The sequence below is a fragment of the Lepidochelys kempii genome, chromosome 6 (assembly GCF_965140265.1).
Source record: "Lepidochelys kempii isolate rLepKem1 chromosome 6, rLepKem1.hap2, whole genome shotgun sequence".
NCBI lineage: Eukaryota > Metazoa > Chordata > Testudines > Cheloniidae > Lepidochelys > Lepidochelys kempii.
Window position 1 is genome coordinate 1,631,700 of NC_133261.1, and position 11,275 is coordinate 1,642,974.

Sequence of the window (11,275 nt, forward strand, 5' to 3'; positions counted from 1 at the left end):
GCCCGTCACTCCCGACCCACAGCCCCCTGCTAGCCCAGCCCTGGGCTCCCCCCAACCTCTGCCGGTGCCCCTCACTCCCGACCCACAGCCCCCTGCTAGCCCAGCCCTGGGCTCCCCCCAACCTCTGCCGGTGCCCCTCACTCCCGACCCACAGCCCCCCGCTAGCCCAGCCCTGGGCTCCCCCCAACCTCTGCCGGTGCCCGTCACTCCCGACCCACAGCCCCCCGCTAGCCCAGCCCCGGGCTCCCCCCAACCTCTGCCGGTGCCCCTCACTCCCGACCCACGGCCCCCTGCTAGCCCAGCCCTGGGCTCCCCCCAACCTCTGCCGGTGCCCGTCACTCCCGACCCACGGCCCCCTGCTAGCCCAGCCCCGGGCTCCCCCCAACCTCTGCCGGTGCCCCTCACTCCTGACCCACAGCCCCCTGCTAGCTCAGCCCTGGGCTCCCCCCAACCTCTGCCGGTGCCCGTCACTCCCGACCCACGGCCCCCCGCTAGCCCAGCCCCGGGCTCCCCCCAACCTCTGCCGGTGCCCCTCACTCCTGACCCACAGCCCCCTGCTAGCTCAGCCCTGGGCTCCCCCCAACCTCTGCCGGTGCCCCTCACTCCCGACCCACAGCCCCCCGCTAGCCCAGCCCTGGGCTCCCCCCAACCTCTGCCGGTGCCCGTCACTCCCGACCCACAGCCCCCCGCTAGCCCAGCCCCGGGCTCCCCCCAACCTCTGCCGGTGCCCCTCACTCCTGACCCACAGCCCCCTGCCAGCCCAGCCCTGGGCTCCCCCCAACCTCTGCCGGTGCCCGTCACTCCCGACCCACAGCCCCCCGCTAGTCCAGCCCCGGGCTCCCCCCAACCTCTGCCGGTGCCCCTCACTCCTGACCCACAGCCCCCTGCCAGCCCAGCCCTGGGCTCCCCCCAACCTCTGCCGGTGCCCCTCACTCCCGACCCACGGCCCCCTGCTAGCCCAGCCCTGGGCTCCCCCCAACCTCTGCCGGTGCCCGTCACTCCCGACCCACGGCCCCCCGCTAGCCCAGCCCCGGGCTCCCCCCAACCTCTGCCGGTGCCCCTCACTCCTGACCCACAGCCCCCTGCTAGCTCAGCCCTGGGCTCCCCCCAACCTCTGCCGGTGCCCCTCACTCCCGACCCACGGCCCCCTGCTAGCCCAGCCCTGGGCTCCCCCTCAGCCAGCTCTGTTCCTGTATCTCACCCTGGTGAACAGACGCGAGCACAGACTCCGAGGTTAATTCGCCGTTTGTCTCTGACTTTTCCCCTCTGCCTCCCTGGCTCTCTGCGTGTCTCTCTGCAGAGTGACGGGCTGGCCACTCCCCACTCAGTTTCATTTTCAGCGTCTGGGTTTGGTCACTGGATACCGTGGGCATGACTGAGGGCTTTCCCTAGAGCCCTTTGCCAAGGGGGCGCTTGTGTAAGCGGGGGAATGGTCCCACGATTGGGGAGAACTTTCCTGGCTTCTGCAGGGCCCCGGTGGAATCGGACAGCGAAAGGATCCTAGTCCTCACCCTATATCCCTTCAACCGGAGGCCTGCCTGCCCTCGAGGGCTCCCCTTCCCCTCTCCCACGCACCAGAGTTCTCGTAACCCCACAGAGCTGGGCCCAGAGGTCCTGGGGGGCTCGACCCCCAATCTTGTCACGGTCACTTAGGGCAAGGGCCAGGGTGTCCCCACTCCAGGGTGCTCGCTCCACAAAAGCCACTTCCCTGGCCCACTGTCCCTGCAGTAAGTTCAGACCAAATACAATTTATTAAAACAGCAAGAAACAATAAGGAAAAGCAGGTAAAGTGAGACAGGTTAAAGGAGCAAGGGGCTCCGCCCTGTGGGCATGGGGACACCACACACATCCGTCTCTGGGGCGTAAGGAAAGGTCAGCGTCTGTTCCTCACCCATCCCAGGCCTCCCCGCTCTTCCTGCACTGCAGTGACACCGGGGTCAGACACGGCTCTGGCCCTGGCTACACCCCCGCAGGCTGCAGGTGGCAGGACCCTTCTCCCCAGCATCAGCCCCCGATCTGGGTCACGCCCCCCACCCCCGAGTCGGGCCTTCTGCTCCCTTCCCCCCCTCGCTCTCCTCAGCTGCTTGGCTCTGGTGTGGTGTCGCATGGCTCTGCCCCCCGATCCCAGCTCTGGGCCCACGGCTCCCGCTGTAGCTCAGCCCTGGCTCCTTGTCAGCACGGCTGGTCTGCCCTGCCCCAGCTCCAGCTCCCCAGCACTGCCCTCAGCCCAGCTTCGGCTCCTGCTGTCCCCTTAACTCTGCCCTTCTCTGCCCCAGGCAGCCCCAGCTCACTCGGAGGAGGGGTCCCTGGGCTCCTGACTCCCTCATTGGCCTGCTGCCCTGTCCATCAGGCTCACCTGGAGCATTTGCATCACCCCATTGGCCCTGGGGACTGTCAGTCTCGGGATCCTGAGTTCTCTTCAGCCCTGCCCCTTTCTCCTGAGCTTCCGTGAGGGAACAACAGCCCCCTTCCATTTATCTCCATTTCCATGTCAGGAACAGAGCATGAGCTTTTCTTTAGATGCAGAGACATCCCAGGTCACCCAGTGTCAGCGAGTGTGGGGGAGTCAGGGCCCTGCACCCCCACTTCCTGCGATTCCCCGGGACTCTCAGCCAGCCAGGAGCACAGAAGGTTTATTAGACGACAGGAACACAGTCCCAAACAGAGCTTGTAGGTGCAGAGAACAGGACCACTCCGTCAGGTCCCTTTTGGGGGGCGGGGAGCCCACACCCAGGTTCTGGGCCTCCCCCCGTCCCTCCAGCCATCTCGAAACTGACAACCCTCTCCATCTCCTCCTCCGGCCTTTCTCTCTGTCCCGGGCCAGGAGGCCACCTGATCTCTTTGTTCTCCAATACCTTCAGTTGGCACCTTGCAGGGGGGAAGGGCCAGGCCATCAGTCGCCAGGAGACAGGGTCTCTGTGCAGACGGCCTCACATCTGCCCTCCAGGGCTCTGCAACAATCACACCCCCTTATCCCACCACCTAGATACTTAAGAAATGCCCGGGGGAAACTGAGGCACCCACACAGTATTCAGAGAAAACATTAAGAACATTCCCACTTCGTCACACACAGCAAACCTCTTCCTCTGTACCCCTTTACACATCACGTTGCAGGTGCTGGACATTGCGTCACCTGACTGGGGATTGACTGGGCTACGTTGCAAACCCAGCCCCTGCTCAGCGCACACTGCCCATGCCTGTTCCTGTCTGTCCCACCCTCCGGGGGGTGGAATCGTCCCCTGCAGTTCATTCTCCATGGCTCTGCACCTCTGAGGGGGATGTGGCTGGTCAAGAGGGCACTAAAGGCCACAGCTGGGGTGCAGGGGGAGGTCCTGCCAGGACAGCCGTGTCACGGAGCCCCAGTATCTGTGCTCTGGCCCCAGTTTTGGAACCATCTCTAGGAAGAACCTGTCAGCGTACCAGACCCCCTTGGGGGGTCTCACTTTTCCTCCAGGTTAAGTCACACAGCTTCACCGCCTCCGTAGACTGGGGGTGCCCCCCAGCAATGTCCGAGCAGCACATCCAGCCCCCAGAAAAAGAAACCAGACTCATAAATTTGTTTTAACTGTAAAGTTCATTGCACTTTACAGACTGCTGCACTGAACCTCACCCAAGCCATTTCATCGTGGGGTTTACCCTGCAAGCCCCAAAGAAACGGTTTAGCGGTAAGTATGTTTTGTCCATGTTGAAGTGAACTGCAGTGATTATGGGTTGAAAGGGTGAATTAGGAATGTCCTGCAGTAGGGGCACCCTTGTCCCTGGCCAGAGTTGCCCATGGAGAGATTGAGATAAACTCCCAGGATCTCCTGGGCTGAGATCTCCCTGTGTGATGCGAGTCCTGTTCACCTGGTGCCCAAAGGGAAAGTCAAGGGTGGGCAGGGATCAGGGTGAAGTGATTTTGGTCAGGGACACAGATCCTTTCGTCACTCAGTTCAGCCAGGATGGTGTGTACGTAGAGAAATCCCCCTACTACATGTAAGCAAACTTGGGACAAATCCCCTGCTTACATGTGCATGGAGTCCATGCTGGTGGCTGGAGGACACGAATCTTGGATTTGAGGGACAAAGTGAGATGCTAAGAGTCAGAGAAACTGAGGAGCAGCTAGACAGCCGTGTTCAGGAAACACCAGTAGCCCAGGTTCAAGGAAGAAAGGAGCTGGCCACCAAGGAATCTGAGAGAGAGGAAATCAGAGAAGAGGCCTGGTGACTCATAACCACCGCAGGCAGGAGGTCTCGGTGGCTTTCTACACTGTTGGAGATAGATGAGGATGGGCAGGCTGTGGCCACCACAGAGAAGAGGACTGGGAGAAATTGCACACTGCTGGAAGTTTCAATCAATTCTAGGTCATCTATGTTGAAACTAGGGAAGATCCCTCTGAAGATCCAGATGGTCTGAGGAAATGGAGAGATGTATCAAATGGCAGCTTGGCCCAAACTGTAAAGAAATCAAGCTCACCCACAAAGAGTCCTCCAACCGTCCAAGCAAGATGGACAATGCTTGTTGGAGAATCAATTCTCAGAAGAATTGGAAGAAGATTCTACAAAGGGACAAGCAGACAACAGAACCACTGGCTAGGAAAGTGGTGTAGGGTGGAGGGGTTTGGTTTTGTGGAACATTGGTCCACCGTTTATAGTGACAGGGGGCTATTCAGTTTGGATGGCCTCCATCTCTGCAGAAGGGGGACCAATCTGCTCTGGGACAGACTGGCTAGAAGTGTCAGGAGGGGGGTTAAACTACTAGCAAACAGGGAAGGTAAAAAGAGGGACGACAAGAGCACTCCGCTAGCTCTGAAACTGAGATGTTCAGAACAAAGGACAAGAAACCAAAGGACTTGAAGAGAAGAAATTCTTTAGTTGCCTGTGACCCAATGCTAGGAGCCTGCATAATAAACAAGAGGAATTGGAATTGTTCATTTATAATTCTATCTGAAAGCCGTTGGAATAAATGACACAATAGTAATGCTAAAATCAACTGAGGAAGAAGCAAATGGGGAAAAGGGGCGGGGGAGGAGCACTCTACCTTTAATATGCCATTATCTGTTTCTGCATCACTCATGACTCAGAAGAAAATGATTTTGAATGTTTACGGATTAAAGTCCTTGTAGATAAAAGCACAAGATAGGGTACTAGTTGGCATCTTCTACAGCCACCAAAGCACACGCGGGAACAGGACAACTGCTTCCTTATGGGGAAGGAATGTGTAGGAAAAAACACTGTGTGATCATGGGGGACTTCAATGTGAGTGACATATGCTGGAGGTCTCCCACTGCCAGGACTAAAACATCCTTGGAATGTCTGAACATAACAGAAGACGATTTCCTAACTCAAAAAGTGTTGTGGCCAGCATGGGTGAATTCTATGTTAGACTTTGTCCTAACAGATAAAGAGGAATGGATCGCAAGAACTAAACGTTAATGGTTATTGATGACTTGATCACATTTCTAATGTGCGAGCGGAATAAAGTCCAGAACAGTAATAGTGTTTTAATAGGACCAATTTCACAAAGCTAAAACAAATTATGAGCCAAATCAACTGGGAAGAAAAATTTAATCAGAAAAATGTGAATGATGATTGGGAATCGTTTAAGAAGACCTAACTAGATTCCCAAAAAGCCACAATACCACAACTGAGGAAGAAGGTTGTACTAGTTAACAAACTGACCCGGTTTAGAGGGGAAGTGAAGGCACCTGTAAAAATAATAATAAAAATAATATCTAACATTTGGAAGAAAGGGGAAGGTGATAGTAATGAATATACCACATGACATTCTGATTAAAAAATTCTCATGGCACACATTAAATGGATTAAAAATTGGGCTACTGTTAAGCCTCAAAATGTAACTGTAAAAGGGGAATTATCATTGAGCTGGGCTATTTCAGGTGGCATCCCACAAGGATCTGGTTTGGGCCCTACAGTATTTAACATTTTTATCAATGATCTGGAAGAAAACATAAAATCATCCCTGAGAAAGTTTGCTGATGACACAAAATTTGGGGACGTGGTAAATAATGAAGAGGACAGGTCACTGATTCATAGTGTTATCAGCCCTTTTGCTCAAGACTCTCTTACTTTTCTTTGCTGTCTGTATGTTTGTGTCCATAATAAAACAAAATAGACTGAGGGGGAAAAAAGCTCTTTATTCATTCCACACATGGTGGTTTGTGGGGGTGGAGTCAACAAGGGAGAAAATGCACTGAATGAGACAGATTGGTAAGGAACAACACAGATAAGTGTCACCTTATTCTGGCTCATTGCTGACACTGGTTTTCAAAGCCTCACAGAGATGCAGAGCTGCTCGGTGGGCTCTTCTTCTTCCCCTGGTATCTGGCTGCTCAAAATCGGCTGCCAGGTGATCTGCTGCAACCCCGCACCCTGGCAGAAACTTTTCTTCCTTTGTTTCACAGATATTATGGAGCGTACAGCAGGCAGAAATAATAATGGAGATATTGCTTTCACTGAGGTCTAACCTCGGAAGCAAACAACGCACACGACCTTTTAAATGTCCAAAGGCACATTCCATCACCATTCTGCGCTTGTTCAGCCCATGGCTGAACTGCTCCTTACTGCTTTCCAGGCTGCTTGTGTACAGTTTCATGAGCCATGGTAGGAAGGGGTAGGCTGGGTTTCCCACGATCATGATTGGCATTTCAACATCCGAAGTGCAGGCAAGGCAATGTTTATTGGGGTTAATCAAGCAAGCATATCAATAGCTCTGCTTGCTGACAGAGCCTTTTTCCCTTGTCTCCTTTTTCCCCACCTCCGCCTTCTTAGCAGGCTTAATTATACCTGTAGCGCAGGCCCTGGGTCCCACCCCCTTACAATTTGTGGTCATATTCTGTTCTGGAGGGTCTTGAGTCTGGGGGCTTTGGTACCACCTTTTTTGTATCCCATGGGAGAGGTAAGGAGTGAGGTTGTGTACTGGACAAGGCCAGGCATTTGTTTGGCTTTTAGTGTTTCTTATGCCACCCCACCCCTCCCATCCCACTCGCCCCTCCCAACTGGTAGATTGACCTTATCTCCGGAAAGGAGTTGAGGCAGGACTGTCCTGCAAGTGTACACTCGTATATTAAACTCCCACGAAACCCAGCAATGCTTTAACGCTATTCCTTATCTTTTCTCATTGTACTAACAAACCCATCTGGTTGGGCAGAAGCAACACACAGTGTCTTTGTTCACACACATATTAGGAAGGATATAAAAATATGAAAAGTCAAATGGGCAAACAAGACGCAAAACTCTATCTCAGGCAAATATACAGGCCTGAATACGACATTATCACCACAAGCAATCTCAAAAGCCACCCCTTTTCATGCACCATAGTCCTGATGGCAGTGTGTAGATGTGTGTAATTTCATCATGTGCTGGTATAATTGTGTCCCCTAGTGTTATATTACAGGATCGTGTACATTCCCAGCAAAACACATCATACCCCATCTACAACACCCTAATCACTCCCCTTTTGCAACAGGCCACTGATCCTCCTCTTCTGTGGCCACTGAGGAGGGGCACATCCAAATATCTTTCATGGACATACATTGCTCTACTTGATTATTGTCCAACTTACACCATTCAACCCTCCCTCTCTATCCCCCAATGGTTCCCAGTGAGCTAATCCCTTTCTCCTTACTCCCACAGGGCTCCTGGGGACCACCTTTGTTACCGTCCTGTTCCAAAGTATCATGGTGACTATTACACAGGTGCTAAACCCACAGGTGGAAGATGTTATTTTTCATGCAGATGGGTGTGTCGGGCAAGTGTGGATAACTATGGACTAGCTTCACGATTTAAAGCTGAAGGACATCGTCCCACCCATGTGTCCCTCATGACATTCATTAACATTGCTAGCTGAGCATATACACCTCCCTCCAGGTTAGCCTTCTGAAACCACCCCCCACCCACATTACCAGGTTTCCTGTCCATTGAGTTAACTGCCAGTTCACCTCTGCTGCCCTTCTCCATCCTGTCACCATTGCAGACACTTGCTGAGCCAGTAGTTCATTGATTTGTTGTTGAAGTTTCACATTTTGGCTTATCAGTTATTTGGGTACCCAGCTGTCCCCCAGGGTCCATGCACCCAACCCTGTGTTTCCTGCTGCCCGCGAATCCCTTCTCTGGTGACGACTCCATGTGTGTCCCCTCACCCACCAACTAAATTACTGCTTTAACCCTTCTGTGTATGTGCTGCAGTTGGGATGTACTCAGTCCACCCACCGTTCTTTGGGGTGCACCACCCATGTAATGGTCTGAAAGGACACATTGGAGAGTGCGGGTTGCACTTGCTTCCACAGAGGATTCCATACATTCACCCATCAGGGAGTATTTCCAGCTCCTGGCTGTGGCCAGCTTAAATTTGTATTTTTTTTTTAGCTTGGTATTCATATTACCTGTAGGTTACATTCTGCAAAGTGGTTAAATGTCATCGACCCAACATCCCAGGGGAGACTTTATGCCCAGTCTGATAACCTCTGAGGATAGGACAAGTGGGCTTAAATTGCAGCAAGGGAGGTTTAGGTTGGACATTAGGAAACACTTCCTAGCTCTAAGGGTGATTAACTACTGGCATCAATTGCCTAGGGAGGTTGTAGATTCTCCACCATTGGAGATTTTTAAGAGCAGATTAGACAAACACCTGTCAGGGATGGTCTAGAGAATAGTCTTCCCATGAGTGCAGGGACTGGACAAGATGACCTCTCGAGGTCCCTCCCAGTCCTATGATTCTATGTACATAACAGCAAGCTCAGGGATTTTCCTTTATGGATGTACCATTATGATTACACATGGTAACATTACACCCTAATTGTGGGACCCCGTAACCCAAAGGCGGTTCATATCCTCTGGGAGACCAGAGGGTTATGTTTTCTGGGCTCTGTCTGACAAACCACTTTCATGGAGTCACTGGACCAATGCTCTGGAACTACTCCATACAAAGCCAGTCAGGACTCTGGGAAAGCATGCCTCCTCTCTCTGAGCATCCTGTGCCAGGGCAAGAAGCTTACACAGCTTTGACCTTCCTGGGTCTGACCTCAGAGCATTCAGCATCCCCTTCCATGCTGTGCACTTCCTGCAATGAATCTGCCCGGGCTGGGCTCTAGGGAAGACAGAGGGCCCTGCACTCCAACTCCACAGTCAAAAGTGACTCTCAGCCAGCTGGTAAAAGTTTATAAGTTGACAGGAACACAGCATAGAACAGACCTTGATATCACAGGTTTCAGAGTAACAGCCATGTTAGTCTGTATTCGCAAAAAGAAAAGGAGGACTTGTGGCACAGACATCAGTGACTTTCAGCCAAATCCATCTTGGGGAGTCCTGGACCAGGCAGCCTGGACTCCCCATCTTCCAGTCCCCCCAAACAGACTTCCAGCTTCCAGCGACCCAACCTCCAACACGCCCGTTGCTCCTCCTCCTTGTCTTTGCCTCACTTCCTGGTCATCACCTGGTTGCATCCCCCTCATGGGTCTCAGGTTACGAAGGGCACTGGTCACAGCATAGGTGCAGGCCGCTGGAGCAGCCTCACCTGCCCCAGAGGTCTCAGCCAAAGTCACACACCTCTATTCCCACCACCGAGGAACTGGTGCAGCACACAGGGAAACTGAGCCACACACCGTATTCATGCAAAACAGTAAAACTCTCATCGGCTCAACAGTAAGACTCACATACAACATAACAAGGGAAAATCCCCACTTCGTCACATCTCTGCCCCCTTTGAGACTGAACGGAGTGAGGTCACTTTAGCCAGTGGCCTGGGGAAGTTCCACTCCCACCATACCTGGTAACACTTTAACTCTGTTTCTTATCTTTTCTCATTGTGCTAAACCCCCCAACTAGTTAGGCAGAAGCAACACACAGCGTCTTGGTTCTTTGTTCACACAGATTCGTGTCACCCTTCTGCCAGGTAGAGCCAGCAGGACAAGGGCCTGGTTTAATAGCTAGAGGTTCCTTTTCAACAATACAACACAAAACTGGCTCAAGCCCCCACCCAGTAACCTGGGACAATTACACACCACCCCCTGGGTGTCTCTGAGAGGCAATACTTCCCCTCTCGTAAGCACAGAGCCTGAGTGTAGTAAAACCTTTTAATAAAAGGAGGGATTTAACTCTGCATTAATTTGTGGAAACATCGCAACTAGGATTCATAAACATAAACCATGAGCAAAAGACCCACCCCCAAGTAAGTTGGGCACTGTCCTTTTCCCCTCAGGTTCTTAAGTCCAGCAACCCAAAAGTCCCTTTAACGTGCCCGTCCCTTCTCTGCACCCCACTCACAGTTGCTGTCCTTGGCCAGTGCAGTCCCAGAGTTCAGAGGTTCAGCCGCCGAGTTCACCTCCCACCCTGGATGGAAGTGGGGGGAGAAGGAGGCACCTCAAACACTCTGCTGCTCAAGCACTCGCTAGTTGCCCCAATGGCCGATTAACACCCCTCTCTGCCAACTTCCCTGCTGGCCGCTCACCAAGATGTCTTCAGGGTCCCCCACTTCACACAGATTTCAGTGATTTTAGCTTAGTCAGGGAGCCTCACTCCTAGTGTACACTGGGCAGTCTCTTACAATAGAGACACTGACTCAAAGAAGGTTTATTATTTAGACCTGGTTATCAGTGATTTTAGCTCTGCAGCATGTAACAAGGCTCTCAACAGAGTCTAAATTATGTCTTTTATTATATCATGGAAAGAGAAAGGTCAAATAGTGTGTCTACCAGACCAAAGTACAAGTACCTACCACCAACTCTTTCTTCTTATGGCACTTTGGAACCCATGTCCCCAGCCTAGCAAGTGCCATTCAGTTGAGGGTGAGTCCTTCTATCAGGGTATGCCAGGTACAGTTCTGCTGCCCTCGGTTCACACAACAAGGGTAACACAACCCTTTATTACTCCTGCCCCAATAACAAGGAGACTGGGGATCCAACACCAGACACAAGTGATCATTTGGGCAAGCAATCCCATCATGCTGAGCACTTAGGCAGGGTGGGTGTGTCCATGCAAATGAGATCAGCTCCTGAAGTCCTTTCACACAGCTGACCGCTAGATGTCAGGGGAGAGCTCATTCAGACTCCGCTTACATTAGTAAGTATATAAAAGTATCAAAAGTCAAAAGGGCAAAAAAGTCTATCTCAGGCAAACATACAGGTCTGATAAGACATCAGCATCACTGACGTTAACCTACGTCAGCATACAGCCACCGCAGTAATTACATCGCTTGTGCGTGGCTACGCTTTGCTCCTTGTGTCGGTGGTGTGTGTCCTTATCAGCAGGGCTTGTATCGATTGTACTGTCAGTGTGGG